The sequence below is a fragment of the Amblyomma maculatum genome, chromosome 5 (genome assembly GCF_055883805.1).
Source record: "Amblyomma maculatum isolate TAMU_Amacu chromosome 5, ASM5588380v1, whole genome shotgun sequence".
NCBI classification, from domain to species: Eukaryota; Metazoa; Arthropoda; class Arachnida; order Ixodida; family Ixodidae; genus Amblyomma; species Amblyomma maculatum.
In genome coordinates this window covers 26600967-26622612 of record NC_139348.1, presented here as the reverse complement: position 1 = coordinate 26622612, position 21646 = coordinate 26600967, and the positions used below count along the sequence as shown (strand labels likewise).

Here is a 21646-nt window from a genome sequence, read left to right as displayed (position 1 = left end):
GGCTGGCGACGATCTTAAAAGCATATCGGCTAGGAACAGCTGTTTGCCTGGAAGGAAGACGAAGACGAAACAAGGAAGCAGCTTTTGGTGCTCCGGAATACTTGGTTTTATCAAGCGCCCAGGGTCTCTTTTGCAAGTGCGTTTGCTCGGAGGGCCCCTGTTTTCTTCCAGGGACACTCCGGGGGACTTCTACTGGCGTCCTACCACCCTGCAGGGCTCAGCTGGCAGCTTGGCTAGGCTCGTACCACCATGGCTGACACGGTTGCTGTTGCTGGCAACGCTCATCTCCCTGCTGATTCTACCGCGCACCCTCCAGCCACAGCGGTCTCTTCGGAAAGGCTGACCTCACGGACGTTACTCTTTTCTTAGAGGATTCTACCCCAGAATTGAATGCTGATTCCGATTCGCATTCGCCTTCAGAGGCAAATTTGACTTATTTCACTACCTTACCGGGCATCTCCCCGCATCTTCCGGACATTGAACCGCCCACAGGTCTTGATGAACTTCCGCTGGGTTCCGACGCTGCCATTTTGAGGCCACATGAGCAGCTGGCATCTACGATCAACGCCAGCAAAAGCAAGATTGGCCTTGGAGTCTCCCTGGCTTCGTCTCTCAATGCACCGTGTGATATCGTCCTTTTGGTTTCGGTTTCGAAATCAAGGTTTGCGCAGTGGCGGCGCCACCATACTCTTTCTCCCGTTCTGCACCCTCTCTCATGAAATAAAGTCTCAGTCTGCGTCTGGCGGTCGTGCAGTACGGCTGTCGATTTCTACCGGCACGCAGCCGTTCGGCGGGCCACGTGGCGTCCATGGCAGCCACGCCGACAGAACAAACTGGCGCAGTCGACAATCCAAGTAATCGGACCTATGCGTGAGTGACGACCTTCCACTCAGTACTGCCGTTCTTATACTACTTGTGCTGCCCTGCTTTCCAGCAGTAGTTTTTTCGGCCAACCTACTTTCGGCGATCCAGCGGCGTCTCCAACATGAACGTGCTGATCCCTCCACCACCCTTCTTGGCGTACCCCGGCGTACCCGCTATACCTTGGCGTAAATGGCGACTTGTTTTTCAATCTTACATTGACGCCGGAGCACAAGAAGCGCTTCTGCTGAACGTGCTCGGGGTCGAGGGCCTCAACATCTACTACAGCCTCGTAGAGGAAGACTCGCCACACACATGCGAAGCGGTGCTTCAAGTGCTCGACAAACACTTCAATGCAGAAGATAGTGAGTACGCCTGCCGTGCCCTGTTCAAATGCAGAATACAAAGCCCGACGGAGTTATGAATACATTCGTGACGTTCAACGGCTCGCCAAATCCTGCACGTTTGGCAGCGCTATGGACATCATGGTACAAGACCAGATCTTTTGCGGCTTGCAGTCCCACGAAATTCGGCGCCGGTACATCCAACCGGGTGAGCAGTTTACCATCAAAAAGACGCTCGAAATTGCAGTGGCGGAGGAACGCACCGATAAAGTTATGCCGCACCTAGGCTTTCTGCAAGTAGACGCCGTTACTCAGCGTCGGCAGCTGCAAGATGGCGGTTCCCTCCCCGACTCAACTTGCCTTCAAAATGGCGATCGACGGACCAGCTTTCTTCCCCGATCAGGCAGCAATGACGGACGCGGAGAGAGTAGACGCCAGACTCCCCAGCAGGAAAGGAGGCAACCGGGCGTCTCTGCGTCTTCGTGTCCACCGTGCGGCTGTTTTCGCTGCGGCTCGCCCGATCACTGGGCGAATATTCCAGCTTGTCGCGCTCGATATAAATATTGCCAGACATGCGGAACGAAGGGGCATTTCTACCAGCTGTGCCGATCATCGCAAGAGACTGCGGGAATACTAAACGAAAAGGAAACGCCACAAGGTACTACTAAAACAAATACATTAACTGTGCTCAACATCGAAGATAGTGGCAGTGGCCTGTCAATTATGCGCCTTCCCATGCAGGTTAACAGCGTTACCCTCCTCTTGATGATTGACACCGGGGCGGTTATCTCTCTCATAAATGTTCGGGACTACCAGACATACTTTGCGCATATCTGCCTCCTTTAATCGCACTTAATCATCCAGAATTACTCGGAGCAAGTGGTGAAGACATTGGGCTTTTTCTCTGTCACCGTCAATTATCAAGAAAAATTGGTTATGGTGAAATTCTATTCCCCGGAGCGTGGGTCTACACTTCTGGGACTCGACGCTATTAAGGCTCTGAAACTCGTCATCTTCGGCGAAACGCTCTCCTGTGCGCAGATTGCTCCTACGTCTACAGTTCCGCTCAACGCACCGTTAGAATTCAGTCATCTCTTCTCACCAGACTTGGGTCTGGTAAAGGGCTACGTGCATCAAGTGACTCGGCGGACGGAGGTGCAACCTGTGGCGTCCAAGTTGCGTCAACTCCCATTACTGCTCCGCCAGAAAGTGGCGGACGAGCTTCGTCGCTTGGAGACTTCAGGAGTCATCGAGAGAGTAAATGCTTCCGACTGGGTGTCCCCACTGGTGGTGGTAAAGAAAACGAACGACTGCATTAGACTATGCGTGGACCTCCGTAAACCGAATAAGGCCATTGTGGTGGACGGTTTTCCCCTTCCCTACATCGAGGAACTACTTCAGCAGTTATCAGGTGCTACGTTTTTTTCTAAACTTCACCTTGCTTCCGCATATCACCAGGTTGAATTGGCTGAAGAGAGCAGAGATTTACCCACATTCATCACTCATGAAGGGTTATTTTGTTTTCGCAGAGTGTGTTTCGGGCTAGCATCTTCCCCTGCTGTTTTCAAGAAAATGTCTCAGGTTTCGGAAGGTTGCCCTGGAGTAATTCGCTATTTGGCTGACATTTTGGTTTGGCTGGGACTGGGTTTTGGAAGGCAGAGGAGTGCGGACGTGCGTCGCATGGGCTCCGCAGATTTCAACCCTCACGGACTATCTCGACAGACTGGGCCACCAACTTTTGATTGGATCTGAAAGAACTTACAAGCTGGATCACTCGGACACTGGTTTCAAGACGGTAGGGTCATTTTTGGCAATTTTACCGAACTTTGAAGCTTCACGTGGTTCGGGCGACTTTGTGGAGGGAAACGTTCGTCGCTACGCCTACTTAGGCTTAGTATGACTACGGGCGTTCGCGGGCAGCCAGGCCCGCTCAGCGACAGCAATGCCGCCTGCAACCGCCTCCCGCAGCGCAGAATACCAGAATGTTGAACCATCAACGAGCAGAATAGCCCAGAATCTGCTAGACGCGCAAGAGATGGATGACGCCTACATCGACATCTCCGACTCCGAGATATCAGGCGTTGGAATCGAGGACTCCGCCATGCAGGAGCAGCAAGACATCCAAAAAGAAGGTGGCGCTAATTGGGAATTGGCCCTGACCAAACGCCAAAAGAAGCGACAAAGAAGAAACGGACGGAACGCCGCCGCAAACGCCGAAATTTCCTCGGCCGCTCAAGGTGACCTCAGAGGGGAATCCCCGGCGTCTACGTCGACAGCTGGCGCGCCAGCTACTGGCACGCTGGAAAAAGACGGGAAAGGAACGCAACGGCAGTTCAGGCGAAGGCTGCCTCCGCTCCCCAGGAACGATTTCAAGATTATTTTGCGACCGAAGGGACTTGTAGTCAAGTCGCTCCAGCAATTCCAAGTGGCCCGGGCCGTAGCCGCGGCATGCAGCAACAAGTTCGGGGGAAGAGACCTGATCACCAGGCTCCGTACAGGATCCAATATTATAATCGTGAGCACGCCGAACGAAGAGGCCGCCCAGCTCGCGAGACGCATCACTAGCCTCAAGATCGAGGGACGCTCATACGACGTGAACGCTTACCTGGCCGCGTGATACACGGAGTGGACCCAGGAGCAACACCGCAGGCACTGAAAGCCGACTTGTGGACGCGCACACAGGGTGTTACCATCCACAGCGCCCGAAGACTAGGCAAGACCAAGACAGCCGTCATCACTTTTGACGGACCCATCACACCGAAACACGTCATCTACTGCGGAGCCGAGTACAAGTGCTACCCGTATCGGCGCCACAAGACAAATCTGCTACGTTTGCTGCCAACTAGGTCACCACTCCGATGCGTGCCCCACACTGGACGCCAAAGCTTGTAAACAGTGCGGGCTACAAAACCCGCCAAAAGACCACCAGTGTACCCCGAGATGCTTGATCTGCGGAGGCGACCACGGTACCGGATCGAGGGAGTGTCGAGACGACTAAAGAAAGCCAGGGAGCCGCGAGGCAAGGCCAACTGCGGCAACAACGGCGGCGGACGCGAGAGCAGACGCCGCAGCCGGAACGACCGCGGCGAGAAACCAAGGTGGTTCAGCTCGGAGGGGGAGACCTCGCAGAGCCGCTCGACATCCCGGGCGTAACGGAGCAGCTCACGAGCCGGTCAGGATCCTGCCCGCCCTTGCCACTCCCGGCCATCAAGGGAGGAAGCGCAGCAGCAGCAGCAGCAGCGCTGATACGCAAAAGCCACAAACATTACAAATCCAAGCCCCGTCGAAAACAGGCAACGAGGATCTCACTAAATTTAAGGCAGAAATGCAGCAGATAATGCAGTAACTGCAACTACAAGTCAGAGAACTCCGGAGTAGCATCCGCAAGCAGACACTTCCCGAGAAAACTTGAGAAAAGGCCTACGAACGCCCTGCGCTGGCAACCCGCGGCTACCCACCCACAGACAACACTGAAGCCTAAATATGGCCAACAAAACTTTAGGCAAGCAAGAAGCCTTAGACATATGGCAGTGGAACTGCAGAGGGTACCGCAAGAAGCAGGGCCTACTCCAACAACACATCCGTACACAACAAACACCATCCGACATCATAGCGCTTCAAGAGACGGGTACTACGCCAACACTCACAGGATATATGTGTTACGAGACTGAAGAGAAAGGAAGAACGGCAACCCCAGTCAGTAAGGCGCTCATCGCCATAAACCACTCAAGGATAACCGACACCGACGTAGTACACGTGATAGTAGAAATTATACCAAAGAAGAAAAGAAAGTGGGGCAGCATCTTCATTGTGAACATACAGCCCTCCAAAACGGAGGAAAGCAAAATTCCACGAACTTTTCCATGGCGCACGTAAGCTCGCAAAAAACAACATGCTAATCATACTAGGAGACTTCAATGCCATGGACAAAAGCTGGGGATACCAAACAGCTAACCCAAAAGGTAAGGCACTAGCAGAGGCGGCAGAAAACACTGACTGCTACCTCCTCACAGACTCAGACACTCCAACCAGAATCGGAAACAGCGTCAGTACCGAGACCTGCCCCGACCTCACATTCATACGTGGAGCGGAACAGGCAGTGTGGGAGAACCTGTTCGAGAATCTGGCCAGTGACCACTACACACTCAAAACGCAAGTAACCTCAGACAGACTAAAGCGCCAGCTGGGATCGGCAAAAATCGCTGATTGGAGCGCTTCTCGAGAGGCATGCGGCGGGAATCTCGCCGAGAACGGGATCCAATCGATAGAAGAGTGGGGAAACGTAACGCGCGAACGATGCAGACACCCGAGGTAGACGCCAGGCAGTATATTCTAGGCACTTTAGCCAGGCTGCTCTGGCTGTGGGAAGCTAGACGCGGGCTCACTAAGAGATGGAAGAAACAAAAGTACGACAGAAAACTAAAACTTAAGATCGCAGAAGTCACAGCGATGGCAGAGGAGTACGCGGCGCAATTGGCAACGCAAAATTGGCAACAATTCAGCGACTCCCTCAACGGAACTTTGAGCACAGCGAGGACGTGGCATATCCTCAAGTCTCTCAATGATCCAACCAAGACCAAGGCAGAAAACAAGGCCATCTACCGGTTAATCCACCAGTTCGAGAAATCAGACTTAGAACTCCAAGAGAAAGTACGCGTTAAGTGTTTCGGGGACACAAACCCTGCGGCTTGCGCAGAGAACTACCGGGGAAGAGAAAACGATACCCTGGACAGGCCCATCACGCGAGGAGAGGTTTACGCAGTGATTCGAAACACAACCAGAAACACGGCCGCGGGTGCGGGCAAGATCAGTAACGCACTCATCCGCAACCTCAGTGATGACCTAGTCGCTGAATTAACCGACTTTCTGAACAAACACTGGGAAGCGGAGACCGTCCCCGAGGAGTGGAAGCATGCGGATGTAGTCATGATTCCTAAACCGGGCAAGAAACTACAAATTGAGGACCTCAGATCGATCCCGCTAACATCGTGCCCTGGGAAACTGTACGAACGAGTAGTGACGCTGAGACTACAACAGTACATGGAGGACAACGAACTCTATCCCCACAGCATGTTTGGTTTCAGAGCAAAACTATCGACACAGGATGTACTACTTCAAATCAAAGAAGAAGTACTCGGGAACGTCCCCAAGAGCGGAGAGAACATAACAATTGGCTGTGGCTTAGCTTGGTTAAGCCTGGTGATTGCGAAGCAATACGTGGTACTACTATTGTACCGCTTGTGGTGATGCTTGGCTGTGCTATATTCACCATGGTGATGCTCCGGTTATGTTTGCTGTTATGGCTATGGTGACGCCTGACTGTATTATGTTTATCTATGGTTTTACATACGTCTGGAAGAAAGGCGCAGTATCTGACACACTTTCTCCGACAAGTGTGCGTTTGGATTGTACGCCATCGCTCCTGTCGCGTGACGTTCCTTGGCACGCGTTTATGTGTGGGACTGGCAGGAACGCTAACAAGGTGAGACTTCTCAGGATTTCGCCTTTCACTACTTTAGTCGCCGAACTGGTAGTGCTGCTAGTAGATGCACGTTCCAAACTATCGGACAAATTCATACCTTTCTCTCCTGCTTCTGTCATCGATTCCGCTACCGAAGACATTGACCGCCTTTTCCGCCTAGCTGCTTCTTGCGCTCGTCGCTTGGAAAGCCGTTCTTCTCGCTCTTCTTCTGTCTCTGTGGCTCGCTTTTGCTTCCTCTTTGCAGCCTGCCTAAGCGCTTTGACTAGGCGGCATCTCATGGCTTGACGAGAGGAGCGGAGTCAGGCCGTAACTGCCACCGCGCTAGGCGACGGCGAGCCCCCGCTCTTACAAAGATAGTATAACGTCACGCAGCGCGCGGCACCACTGGCGAGAGGAGCAGAAGTAAGGCGGTAACTGCCACCGCGCAAGGCGACGGCGCAAGTTGAGCCCCGCTCTTATACAGATGGTATGACGTCACGCAGCGCGCAGCGCCACTACTAAGAGAGTCAGGCCGTAACTGCCGCCGTGCAAGGCGGATGCGCGAGTTGAGCCCCCCCTCTTACACAGATGGTATGACGTCACACACCCAGGTCACGCTAAAGGTCAAGTTTGGCTGCCACCGCCGTGCCTTTTCACGGGCTGAGGTGGTAGCTAAAGTAGTATTGCTTCGCAATAATAATGGCATTGGACATCAAGGTGGCGTTTGACAATGTCAGTCACGAGGCTATCCTTACGGGCATGAACGACCTGAAATGCGGGCTACGTCTACGGCTGCGTCAAAGCCTTCCTGTTAAACAGAACGGCAACAATTGGCCTGGGGGACCTCAGATCAGACAAATTCCTTACGCCACACAAAGGAACACCTCAAGGATCGGTCATCTCTCCTACGCTCTTCAACATAGCCATGATTGGCTTGGCAAAACAGTTGAAAGAAATCGACGGCATATATCATGTCATGCATGCCGACAACATCACCATCTGGGTCAAAACAAGCTCGCTCGGAGAGAAAGAAGAGAAATTACAAAAGGCAGCCACTTGCATAGAGAACTACATCAGAGCAAGAGGGCTAGCATGCTCCACCGAGAAATCCGAGCTCTTAAGAGTTTGGAGAGGAAGACACAACCGCACAGTCCCCACTAGCGACGACTTAAAGCTAAACGTCTACCTCGAGGGGAAATCGATACTAGAAAAAACACTCATCAGAATTCTGGGAATGTGGATACAGTCAAACCAACGCTGTACGCACACCCTCGCCCTACTGAAGGCATCCACTCTACAAGTGACCCGCATGATCACGCGCATCTCACGCAGACGTCATGGCATGCGAGAGGAGGACACACTCAAGCTGGTTAGAAGCCTGGTAGTCAGCCGAGTGACATACAGCCTCCCCTAATACAACCCCATCAAGAGTGAGGTACAACACGCGGACGTGATTCTACGCAAAGCCTACAAAACCGCACTCCACCTTTCTCACAGCACTTCAACCGAAAAGCTTCTGGCCCTAGGACTACACAACACTTTCGATGAATTGAGTGAGGCACAACTAGTCTCCCAAGTGCGCAGACTATAGCAGACCCACCTGACGGGGAGCTGATTAAGAAACTTGGCCGCGCCGATCAAATTCAAGAGATACAGAGGACACAAACAATCCCGGACGAATATCACCACACACTAAAAGTAACGCCCATACACAGGAACATGGATCCCAACCTACACAAAGCACGCAGAGAGGCAAGGGCTGAATACCTACAAAAGACATTAGCACCCCGAGAAACGACGGTATACGTGGACGCAGCCACATACACCAGAATAGCGGGGCAGCACAACTGCAATGTGGTAACAACGGTGATTGACTCGACGCTACGCGAGATCACCAGCGCATCACTACAAGACTGTACGATAGTCGAGGCTGAGGAAGCGGCCGTCGCTCTAGAGGCAGCGGAGGGCTATCGATCTAAACGGTCTCTAGCAATCCTTACAGACTCACAAACAGCATGCCGCAACTATCTTCGCGGCAGAACCGGGCACAGAGCGCTCCGCATACTCTGATATGTCTAATCGTTCGTTAATACTTTGTCGTTAGGAAGAAAAGCAAACGATTGAACAAACAACAATTGAATTTACTGGTAATAGAAAAGGGAGCGACTTCCTGTTCCGCCTTGCGTGGAGTGCGGACGCGCTTCACGTCGGCTCCGTGCGAAGACGGCCAAATTCGCCAGTAGCCCGAACCAGTGGCCTATTTTTCACGAACAAGAGCCCTGTGAAGGTGAGCGCCGCACCCATACCAATTTTCGGCCCGATCTGGCCAGTTTTCGGGCCCCCACGGCCCATTTCGCCTTGAGCCGCCGCGTCGCCCGAGGTAGGCCTCGATCCGCTGGGAGCTAGGCCTACTCCGAACGCGACCTCCAAGTACAAAGCCATCATGAAGGTGCAGGTGCCAGGCGAAGCTATTGACCCTCGGGACTTCAATCCGCGGGACTGGACTCACATCCTCAGCGTTCCCGCCCGCACCCAGGAGCAACAGCAGATTCACCAGACCTCCGCTATGCAGACCGATCAGGCAGAGAAGCCTACCACAGACGCTAGAGCGGCATCATCTGCCACCCCAAATACTAACAAGACCCAGGCATCCGAGCAGCTGCGCGCCGCTCGCGCTGCTGCACAAAGGTCACGACAGCAGCCGCCACTACCGATTGAAGATTACAAGGTGATTTTCCGCTCCCGTGGAGGGCTTCACCTCACCTCAGTACCGCCACGACAGCTGCGCGTCTCAATCTTGAACGCCACAGCTTCACTCGAGGAGCCCACCCGCACCCAGCTGCGTGTTCATCCCACCAATAACACGTGTACAATGAGCACGCCACATCAGACCGACGCACTTATGCTGGTACAAATCACCAAAATTAATTAACAAGACACCGACTACACCGTAGCAGCCTACATCGCTCCCCCGGACGGCGCGGTGAGAGGAGTAATCTCGAACGCTTACTGGAATGAAATCCCCAGGAAGCTACTGGAGGATCTCGTGAACAGCAATCCCCTGGCTCCAATAGTGGACGCTCGACGCATGGGTGCCACTCGATCAATATTAATTACTTTTAGAGAAGGACCGGTTCCTCGCACAGTTCTTTACGGCGGGGGACTCCACAGGTGCACCCCTTACAGAGGCCATATGGACGCTTGTATCAACTGCAGACAGCCAGGTCACAGGACAGATGTGTGCACGCTGCCACGTACGAATAACTGCCCGAGGTGTGGGAAACCACATCCCAAGGAGACTATCCCTTCCTGCACTCCGGAATGTATTTTATGCGGAGAAGCACACTTGACGGGTACTGGGAGATGCAAGGCTAAAGGGCGAAGACCTGCAACCAACCCTCCAACTCAACACCTCTCTCGTAAGGACAAGCCGCCCGAAGACGCTGCTCGGAAGATAGCACGTGTGCAAGACTGCATCACTGTTGACAGTGATGAACTGGCATTCATTAATGCGTGCGGTATAACGGTTGCTAGTTTCTTGGAGCTGTAATCCTTTTACCTTAGTTCCACTTATGTCTGTTGGCAAGGCAGCACGTACATCCAGAAGTCAGGGGTATGCATTGGGTCGCAGGTCGCTCCTGTGCTCAGCGACATTTTTCTGTCTAAAGTTGACACCGCATTGAAGCCAGGTTTCGATGCCATCGGTATAGTAGCGTTTCGCTACATTGATGACTACCTTATTTTCTTGGATAAGGATGGTTTCGATAGCTTGGCGCTAGATGTGTTACGAATGTTCAAAGAGCAAGGTCAGGGTCTGGCTTTTACGTATGAGTTTCCTAAAGATTACCATATACAGTTTCTGGATTTGGACCTGTGCTTTGAAGACAATCACGTGTGTTGGAGCTACAGCCCCAGGTCAGGGAAGCCTCTGCTTGGCTTTGAATCGGACCACTCTAGGTTGGTAAAGGATGGGTTGGCGGTCGCATGCATCAAGTCTGCATTACGTAAATCTTGCCATCACCGTGTCGAAGATGCTTTTTCACAACAAATTTCGAAGTTGTTGGCGGCAGGCTTTCCAACTGTCCATCTCGCTCGTCTGCCAGAACGTGTTTTAACACGATCGAGGAAGAGTAGGTGATGTTGGTGTGGCGACGCGGCGAAAGAAGGTGGCTGCCATACCTTACCTCCACGGCGTTTCTCACCGACTTAAGAAACTGGCGGCAAGGTACGACGTTCACGTTGTATTTACAGCGAGAAACTAGAAAGGGGCTCGACAGTGTACCTCGTGACAGTTTTCGTTGTGCAGTGTCACATAAGAAAAAGTTCACCACCTGCAGAAAGAATGTGGTCTACCGCGTTCCGCTGAATTGTGGCCGGTGCTACTACGGGCAGACAGGCAGATGTCTAAATGTGCGCCTGACGGAGCACGCTAATTCTCTGGGAGGGAAGGCGAGTTCTAATCTTGCGCTACATGTACAATCCCGAGAGTGTAAGTCGGAGCATGACCAGTCCCTTTGTGCACCTGACTTCAATAATACGGGTGTAGTATACAAGAATGGTAATCAACTCTGCAGAGAGTTGGTTGAAGCATTTTACATTGCTAAAGCCGAGGACAAGTATGTGGCTAAGGCGTCGGTTAGCCTTCACTGTAAGGATTTTGATCTATTAGAAATGTCGTTGGTTAGGCCTTGACTTTGAATTTTCTTCTTCATCTTCTTCCCAATTTCCTGCCATTCCACCGGTTGGGATGTGCGCGAGCTTTTTGGAAGGAGTCTTCGTTGTTTTCTTCTTATCAATAAACATTCAGTTGATAGTCCAGCCTTGTCCTGTCCTCCTCTTTGCTGTGTCTCGTCTTTTGGCTGGTTAAGTATGAACCCATACCAACGTGCCCAGCCATCAACCTTGTTGAATAGCACTCAAGGCCACTCGATCCACGTCGCTTCGCAAAGGAGAACGCGCAATGGACCCACAAAAGATGTCATGGGCCGACCGAGCAGCTGAAGGCATCTCTAAACAAACCCCGCCACCCCAGCCAAATTAAGAGGATTCAGGCGACAGGGATCTCAAGGCCCTGCGGAAAGAGGTAAGCCGCCTTTCCTCCCTTGTGCAGACCCCACACCAACCCCCCTCATCCACCCTCCCTTCCCAAGCTGTACCTCCCGCCTTTTCTCCAACATCCCCAGCCATGCAACCACCGCACAAAAAGAAACGTACATCAGAACCCCCACCTGTCACACATGATGCTCTTGAGTAAGTTGAGGCAAAATTTGAATCAAAGCTAAAGGCTTTACAATCCCGGATAGATTCCAAAATCGACTCCATCTTCACCCAACTCGAGAACAAAATTGACTCGATGTTCTCACGCTTGGTTCATACACTCGACATGAGAATGACCAGTATAGACACCCGAATTCTAACCTTAGAGCACACACAAACCGTTATCCTGAAGCACATCAATCTCCAACTACCTCCTCTTCATCCCTCGCAACCACCACCCTCTTCAACGCCTAGTGCACTTGGCTCCCAAACTCTCCACTATGGCGGGGCAGCAACTAAATTTACCCATTCTCCAGTGGAATTGCCGCCGGAATTGCCCTTGAAACAATCCCGACACGCACATCACCCACAAACTGGTGAACTGGGACGCCATCCGCGCATTGCGGAAGGACGACACAAACACAACTATTACGGACATCGAAAAGGGGGTAGAATCACTTATGACCGATGTCCAACACAATACCCGGCTAATTTCAACCACACAGGACACCCCCCCTCTAGATTCCCGCCTCGTCCACCTCTGGGAGGCGTACCACAGCTTACTCGAGCGTTGGAAATGCAACAAGTTAAACAGAACGCTTAAAAAGCGACTGGCCGCTCTGCAGACACAGATACAACAACACGCAGAGGAGGTCTGCCGATCTAATTGGAGGCAAGTTTGCTACGGACTCGCCGGAAAACTGTCCACCAAGCAAGCTTGGCAACTTCTGAGACATCTCAAAGATCCAACACAGTCCAAATCCGCTACACAACACCATGTTACACGCCTCGTACACACACACAACAGAGACCCGGACGCTCTCATTGACACACTTCAGCGAAGGAGGAGGAGGAAACAACTTTATTTAACGCATCACATTAAGTGTTAAGAATGTCCTGGGCCAGAGTCACCAAGGCCAACTGATCTTGCAGCTGGTCAGAGGCTAATCAAGCCCGCCACGTTGGGGAAGGAGGGTGTGGAAAGTGAGGAGATTGGAGGGCGACAGGGCATGAAAAGATGCAATGCTCCAAGTTATCATCGTGTTCTGGGCAATTTGGGCATGCAAGGGAATGTATGATTCTGTATAGAAAAGATCGGGCAGGAGTAAGCAGTGTATTTAGTTGTATGCGTCTAAGAATGCGGATTTGCGTGGTAGTGAGAGATTTATCAGGAAGAGGAAGTGTACGGAGAGTTTCTCTAATGTTGTCGTAGTGAAAGTGGATTTCTTTTTTTGTAGTGAAGAGTAGTGCCCACGTTGGTGGATAAGGCCAGGGAATCCCAGGCGCCCGGTGTTGAAGTTAGCGGGCAAGGCGATGCACTACCTCATTGCCTGGGATTCCAGCGTGACCAGACATCCACCTCAGTGTTACAGTGTGGGGACGTAGTTTGGTAAGAGCTCTGTGTAGATCATCGTGTAGTTCTTCAGGAATGCGACCCGTGTGAATGGCGCGTATAGCTTGTATTGAATCAGTGTATATGGTATATTCTGAAGGGTTAGGGGGTGCTTGTGCGAGGCCTTGAATACTGATAACTATTTTTAGGGTCTCGAGAGTCGCTGTAGGACGAAGATCTATGTAAGGACCGAGGGTATGCGTTACTACATCGCTACAGCTCTGAATTGAGTAAGCAGCCGCTCCGACGTTAGTTCGTGATGCATCTGTGTAGATGATCGTGGGATCTGTTGGGTGAACATGGGTGGAAACGCGAGCGTAACGTCTGCCTGTGTTAGTGTCGGGTGCAACGTTTTTTGGAATGGGGATTATTCTGAGGTTACCCTGGAGCGAAGAAGGAAGGGTAATTATAGGGAGGTCTATAGATTTGAGTGCAACCTGCTGTAGTATCCAATGTCCTTGTTTGGTGCTAGAAAGACTGCCATTTGCCGGTCGCGATGTTGTTGTATGAGGTCTCCCAGGGGCAAGAACAGCCCAGTAGAGTATAGGCGCTCCGTGGACGTATGTACAGGGACGTTAAGGGCGGCCTTGTACAATATGTGAAGCGCAACCTCAATCTGAGGTCTTTGGCGACAAGTTAGTGTAAGGTAAGGAATCGTATATAAAATTTTGCTAAGTGCTAATGCGTGGACAAGCTGCCTGACTTGACCCTCGCGTAGCCCGGCGTGCTTATTGACTATGCGGCGAACTAGATGCGTAAGCTGATTGCAAACTTTAACGGTTGTAGATACATTGGCCTGATTGGTTGACTCATGGATATGAAGTCCGAGGATCCGGCAGGATGATACACGACGGATGGGGTGACCTGCCATTGTGAGATTGATCCGCTGGTTAGCGCCCTGAGGAGTACCACGTGTGAGGGGGAAAGGATCAGATATCGAATCGGGGAGACGGAACTTGGCCGTACGGTCGCGGAGAAATGCTGTGAGGTAGCCATACTTCTTTGGACCACAGCCAGTAGAGGCAAGGATGTTTAATAGAGGATCGTGGGCAAGGTTATCAAAAGCTTTTCGCACATAAAGGGCCACTATGGCTTGGATCTGGGAAGTGGGCGGAGGGTCAAATTCGTGCATGAGGAGAAAAAATAGTTCCTGAGTAGACACACCTTTTCGGAAGCCAATTTGTTGAGGGGGAAAGAAATCTATGGATTCAAGATGAGTCTCGAGCCGATTGAGCACCAGCCGCTCCATGGTTTTTCCTAGGCATGATGTTAAAGAAACTGGGCGGAGGTTTTGAAGCGCAGTTTTTTTTTGCCTGGCTTTGGAAGTAGGGTTATAAGTGATTGTTTCCAAGATGCTGGGAGTGTGCTTTCTTCCCAATGTAAGTTTATAATGCTCAGAAAATGTTCTTTGTCCTTGTCAGAGAGATTTCGAATGAGTGAGTATGTAATCTGGTCTTCACCTGGGACTGACTTCCGCTTTAGCTGTTCTAGCGCCCAGTCGAGATCCCAGAGGGTAAACGGCTGATCGAGTTCTACATTGGAAGCACCAATGTGCGGAGTATAAAGGCTGGGTAGGAGAGGAGGAATGTAGAGATCGCGGAGTTGGGCTGTTAAGGCATCCGAGCCTAGTTGAGAATAGTGCTTCTCGAGAGTGAGAACAGGCGCCGGTTGAGGCCCGAGTAGTTCTCTGAGTAAATGCCAGGTTCTTTTTTGATTTAGTGTGCCGTTAATGGTGTTACAAATTTTGTTCCATTGAAATTTTGTTCCATTGAAATTTTGTTCCATTGATTTGTGTCAAGTGTAACGCAGTGTTCTTTAACCTGTCGCGTCAATTAGGTGACTCGGTCGGAGAGGCGAGCATTGTTGGGCTGAGTACGAAGAGTGCGCAAGAGTCGTTTCCGCCTCTTCCAGATGCGCACAAGGTAAGGGTCCGGATAATCTGACGGGGCTGAAGTGGAACTCTCCTGCGTAGCTTGTTTCTGGTCATGTTTGAGTGCTTTTGTCCAGCTCTGAAGACTGCCAGTAGTATGAGAGGTGTCGCGTATAGTGCGAAAGGTATTCCAGTTTGTGTAGGAAATTTTACGTTTACGCGGACGGGTACTGCTAGGTACAGTGATGTTAATAATGTAATGGTCGCTGAGCAATTTTTCATCTGTAACTTGGCAGGTGACCTCTCGCAGTCCGCGGTCCACTGTGAGGTCTGGCATGGTGGATTGTTGGTTCCTGTAACCTTCCCGGGTAATGGAGTTTGGGGTGTTATAAACAGTTAATTGAGCTCCGTTTAATGCGTCGTTGAGTATACGGCCAGGTCGGAAGGTGTGTGGGTAACCCCAGATAATGTGCGGGGCATTAAAATCCCCACCTATCAAGTCGTCGGAGTCTCGAAACAATCTTGAAGTAAAGTGCATTAGCGGTTTGAAAAGCGTGTACTCTAAAGAAATGAGTCGTGAAAAGGACGTCATCGTACCTTTGACAATTGCGTTTGAGCTTTCCGAAGCGCCGTCGGTCGATTCGGCGTTCCCGCCCATGGAACTAGTTGTTTCGATGACAAATTTGCGGCTGTAGTCGAGTAAGGTGTCCGTTGGCAGAGCTCGTTGCGCAATCGGCATGAGAAGCGTGGTGTAGGAGTTCTGCTTTTGGCCCAGTGTCTCCAAAGCCTTGATGTGTGTAGCCAGGGTGTCGTAGAGGCGGCGAAGTCCGCGTACATCGTCTGAGGAACGAACTGGCTGGACGTCAAAAAGCTTCTTCATGTGCTCTTGAATTAAGAGCTCTTCGTTTCCAAAGCGTTTCTTGAGGAGCTCTACGGCGTCGCTGTAGCACCGTGCCGTCGATGGAAGTCCGGCGAGTGCAGCGGCGGCGTTCCCGGTGACAGATGCGAGGTAGTGAAACTTGTCGAGAGATGAAAGTTCTTCGTTTTTGTCGACAGCTTGTTCGAATACCTCCCAGAAGGCCTGCCAGTCATAGCGCCGTCCGGAGAATTTTGTGAGCTCGAGCTTTGGCAGCTTGACCCTAATCTTTGAGGTGGTCGTTGTCTGGGCGGCGTTATTCTCCCGCTGAGTCGATGTTCTTCCAGTCGGGTTTGAGGTGCACTGTTGCAGCTTGGCCAAGACGGTTACAATTCGATCGTTGTACTCAAAAACTTGTTCGTACTCCGTCTCGGCCTGCTCATCATCCAGTAACTCCTCGAGCTGACTGTTCACAGCGTTTAGTTCAGCATGAAGAGACGCTAGTCGAGCATGCATGACATTAGCATCGCTCTGCGTTAGCTCATCGAGTCGCTCAAGACATTCCTTTGTAACTTTGGTGACTTGAGTGCGCAGTACCTTTCGTTTTTTGAAGAGGCGCTCCATCGTTGAACCAGCGTTGCTGAGGATCACTGAAATTCAGATAACCAGGGGATCAGACGACTTCATGCGGCAGCGTTCGGTAGACTTCTTGTCCGTTGCGATGAAAGACCACAATGAGGCGAATATCCACGGTTCGTTGATCTAAATTTCTTCTCTTCACTTCCTTCCCGGCTTTCGGCACCCACTTTTGTCTGATATGTCTAATCGTTCGTTAATACTTTGTCGTTAGGAAGAAAAGCAAATGATTGAACAAACAACTTAATTTACTGGTAATAGAAAAGGGAGCAAACGCGTCCGATTCGAACCAAGTTCTTTTAGCGACTACTCGCCACTGTGTCCCACTCCGTCTTACTCCCTTCCCTTACGGCGCGATTGCGGTGTCCACAGAAAAACAAGTGAGACAGTTACCGCGCCTTTCCCTTCCGACAAATAAACCGGTGAGGGGCGCGTTCCAGGAACAGCGAGCGCCTGGCGCGACCCAGGGGTTCGAGCTGCGTCCTTTTCGAAGGTGCCAGGAGGTCATAAATTAGACCGCCCGAGTGTCCGAAATAGCGTGGGTGGTAGGTCGAGTGTTCCCCGCGCGGACGACCGTTCTTTCGCGAACAACGTTCACGGCATACTCCGCTCTGGGGGCCACACAACACAACGACAACCAAACGAAGAACCAATCAAGCATATGATAGTATGGACGCCGGCACACGCCGGAGTAACAGGGAACCAATAGGCCGACCGGATAGCTCGAGGGTACACTTATTACCGAGCATCCAACGTAGGCGACCTCGAGGGGAACGAACCTGTACCCCAAGATTAGTGGGCGATAATAAACCATTCACAAGGGCTGCAGAAAGCGGTACCCACCACCACAGAACTCCCATAGCAGAGAGGACTCAGTCGCGTGGAGGCAGATACAAACGGGCTCGTACCCGAACCTACACGTACTCAACAAAATGTATCCCACACAGTACACTGACAAATGCCCTTGGTGCCAAGAACCACCCATGCTGTACCACATAACGTGGGCATGCCAGAGGATAAGCGTGGTACTCGTCAAAACAAACCCGAGTGCGGAGCAATGGGAGGGAGGGTTCTCCAGCGATCGCCGAGTCGACCAAAAAGGTCTGATGCGGCGAGCACAACTGGCAGCGGCATCCAGCGGAGCCCTGGACTAAGGGTAACCGACCTTTATTCTTAGAAGATGGACGAAGCCATCTGAAAACCGCAGTACACAAGCCAATCTAGAGCTTAATAAAGTTTTTCACTCACTCACTCACACTCTGCAGCTGGACAGTATGAGGGGGAAATTGTCTCCGTAGTTACTCCATGCCTCAGTAAGGCTGACTTGCAGGCAGCTACCTCGCAGGACACTTCCTTGCAGCAGGTTGTCAAGTTCATTGCAGATAACTGGCCCATCAAGGAGGCTCTACCTCCTGAATTAGTGCCTTATTTTGCAGTTAAGTATGAACTCTCGTACTTGGATGGTCTAGTCTTTCGCGACGAACATGTTACAATTCCAGCATCTTTAAGAAACTGGATGAAAATCACCCAGGAATAGTCAGAACTCAACAACAACTCAGGGAGAGGTACTGGTGGCCTTGCTTAGACAAGTTGAAAATGCGGTCAGAAGTTGTTACACTTGCGAGGCCGCTAACAAGTCGGCTAAGCCGTTCTTTGCTCCGCTCCAACCCGTTCCCTTTCCCGAACCTGCTTGGGAAAAGTTGGACATGGATGTAGTTGGTCCGTTGCCCCATGCTCCACCAGACTGCAAATTTGCCGTTACATTAGTTGATTATTATTCTATGTGGCCTGATGATTGTTTCGCTAGCGAGCTAACTTCTGACGCTATCATAATTTCTTTCCGCAGTTTTCAACCGCGAGGGTTTCCCCCAAAGCATTGTAATTGACAATGGTCCACAGTTCAAATTTCAGCAGTTCGAGACCTTCCTGGCAGCAAGGGGAATCAAGCACTTGTGTTCATCTAACTATTATCCACAAGCTAATGGGCAGGCAAAACGATTCAACAGAACGCTAAAGGAGCAAATTCAACTTGCTCAGCTCGAGCAATGGCCATTGAAGAGAGCCATCACAGAGTATTTAGGTACCTACAGGGGGACAGCACAAGCAACTACAGGGATATCTCCAGCAAGGCTTTTACATAGCCGTCAACCTCGCTCCTCCGTTGACATAACTGATCTTCAACCAGCTGCTTCAAACTCCCCTTGTAGTCCTAATCTGAGAGCTAGGGGATTCCGTAAACAGCAGTATATGAAGCAATGCTCGGATGCAAAGAGGGGAGCAAAGCCTTCATGCATACCAATTGAAAGTAGGGTAAATGTACGCTCACCAGGGAAACGTCTTAAGTACCGAGGCCCCTACACAATGTTCTGCAAGGTATCGCGTAACTCATTTAGATTGAGTGACGGAAATATATGGATTGCTTCCAAATTAGTCCTCGTACATGCAGAAAACAACTATGATGGTAACCAGTCCACATCATCCCCCGACAATTCATCTTTGTTACAGCAGAGAGCTCAATTCGCTTCTTATGAGATTCCTACCTTGGTCGCGATTCCCATTTCCGCAGAACAATCATCTCCAGCTGAAGTGCAAAATAAAAATGAAGTTCTTCTGCTTGGCGGTCCAAAAGGCGGCTCCAAAAACCGTGCCACCTGGAGGATTTTCTCCTATGAAGTTACGCATTTTTCACTTTTGCGCATTGCCTTATTAGTTGATTTTTTTTTTCGTTGTGCAGGGCTTATGCCGAGCCCATGTGTTAATTCTAGTCGCTCCTCCGGAGTTGCTTGTTAACACTCATCACCCCGTTTATGAGGGCACCTTGTTAACTATATTTCTTAATGTATACGTTTGAAGTGGTAACATTTTGTTAGTACAAAGATGTACATCTGTTCATTTTTTTTCAGTTGCGCACAGTTTGCTATTTTATTTCAATGTTCGTATTGAAGTTTTGTGGTGCTTGCAGGTATATAATTTGCTGTTTTAGGATAGCGCTTGTTATTTTGCACAACTCGGTAGGCGTTTCATGTGTTATGTGCCAATGTCTTCCTTGTGCAGGGGGGAGGAGAGCGCAAGTGTGATTGAGTCGCCAATTCATTTTTTTTTATATTGGTTGCCCTCACCTTTTTGGAAAAAAAATACTGTTGTGTTTTGTCAAGGATCTACCACTCCCCTTTTGTTGCTGTTTTTGTTTATTTAAAGGGGGGATGATGTGGTATCGTCCTTTTGGTTTCGAAACCAAGGTTTGCGTAGTGGTGGCGCCACCGTACTCTTTCTCCCGTCCTGCACCCTCTCTCATCAATTAAAGTCTCAGTCTGCGTCTGGCTGTCGTGGAGTACGGCTGTCTGTTTCTTCCTGCACGCCGCCGTTCGGCGGGCCACTTGGCGTCCATGGCAGCCACGCCGACACTACACACAGGCAATGTACTTTTTTGGTTGTGCTGTTCGTAACAGGGAGCGTATTCGTTCTTTACATCACCAAATCTCTTCTCGCGACCGGGAAATAGAAGCTTTTAAGGCCCACTATTATTTAAACAGCGCGAACAAGAAGACACTGGACACGATAAAAGGAAGCCACAGTACAAGCGCTGACTCACAACTATGCCTAAGCCTTTGCTCCAAGGCCCAGATAAAAACGAATATGACGAAAACGAAACAATCACGTGAAACCGCACCTGGGTTCACCTGCTGCACAAAAAGGCACTAAAAAAAGACATCCTTTTGCTTGAAAGAGCAACAGAAGTCTTGCTGACACACCTATTGTCCGTTGAAATAAAATATGATTCAACTACCTCTCTCGTCAGCTTTTCTTTGTGGCGATACAAAATCTTAACCTGGTCAAACATAGGAGTACACTTCTTCTCCTTCTTCATTGTTTAACATAAATGGCAAAGTGAGGCAAGAAATGTTTTGTCCTTGCTACTTTTCAAGTTGTTCCGGTGTTCCAGTAGTCTCTTGTTTACACAGCGTCCTGTTTGCCCTTTATAACTCACAAACGAAGCACACAAAAGAAGGATTAAAGGGGAAACAGTGCCCTAGTAACTATATTGCCAAATGAATGGCATCGAGAGACCTCAGAGTTATACTGTTGCGAATTTCCAGGGTCGCAGCAGAGCACCAGAGCAAGATGACCAGCGTAGCAAGCTTCTCATTCTGAACAGCTCGCGCCGTGCTTGCGCTCCGAGCACGCGCTGTACATCTTTAATTTCCTCTAACACAGGCTGGTAGCGCTGCTCTCAGCGCCTCTGCTTTATAGCGTCGGCGGGCGCTATTAGGCCCCCGGCCTAGACGGAACGGCGAAATGTGCGCGCAGACAGGGCAGAGATGGGGGTGCCACGGCGGCAAGCAGGTCTGCAGATAAGCCTGAAACATCTGAGGTGAGCTCATGGGGAGGTGTCTCGAGGTACGCGTTAAACCAAAGGAAATACAGCGCTAAGTTTTAGACGAACCACACAGAAAGACGGACGGGACAGGCGCTTTCTCCGTCCCGTCCGTCTTTCTGTGTGGTTCGTCTAAAACTTAGCGCTGTACTCCTTTGGTTTAACGCAATGTCACACCAACTAGCCCAGCAAGAGATACTGTTGAGGTACGCGTGTTTCAGGGATTTAGAGACGACCTCTTCACGACCGTCCAGCAGGATTGTCTCTGACTTTGTGGTCCTGTTGAGTACGCGGTGCGCGCCGTTGTATGAGGGGGTAAGAGGCGCCTTTACAGCGTCTCGCCTGATAAACAAATGCGTCGAGGAAGCAAGGTTTGGGTGCACAAAGCCTTGATGGGCAGATGAGCGAGGCGGCACTGGGCGCAGATGCTTAAGACAGTCTTGAAGACAATGAAGGTATTGTAGCGGCTGGGACGAGGGAGCCGAAGGTGCGAACAAGTCTCCGGGAAGCCGCAGGGATGTACCGAAGACGAGTTCGGCCACCCAACAGCCAAGGTCGCGACGCAGGACGGTACATAGGCCGGCCTAGGAGCAC

At 50.9% G+C, this 21646-nt stretch overlaps 1 pseudogene; it reads left to right on the top strand.

The window, feature by feature from the left end:
• Nucleotides 1-3147: 3147 nt before the first annotated feature.
• On the top strand, nt 3148-4451 carry LOC146187888 (uncharacterized; annotated as a pseudogene).
• The last annotated feature ends 17195 nt before the right edge of the window (nt 4452-21646 follow it).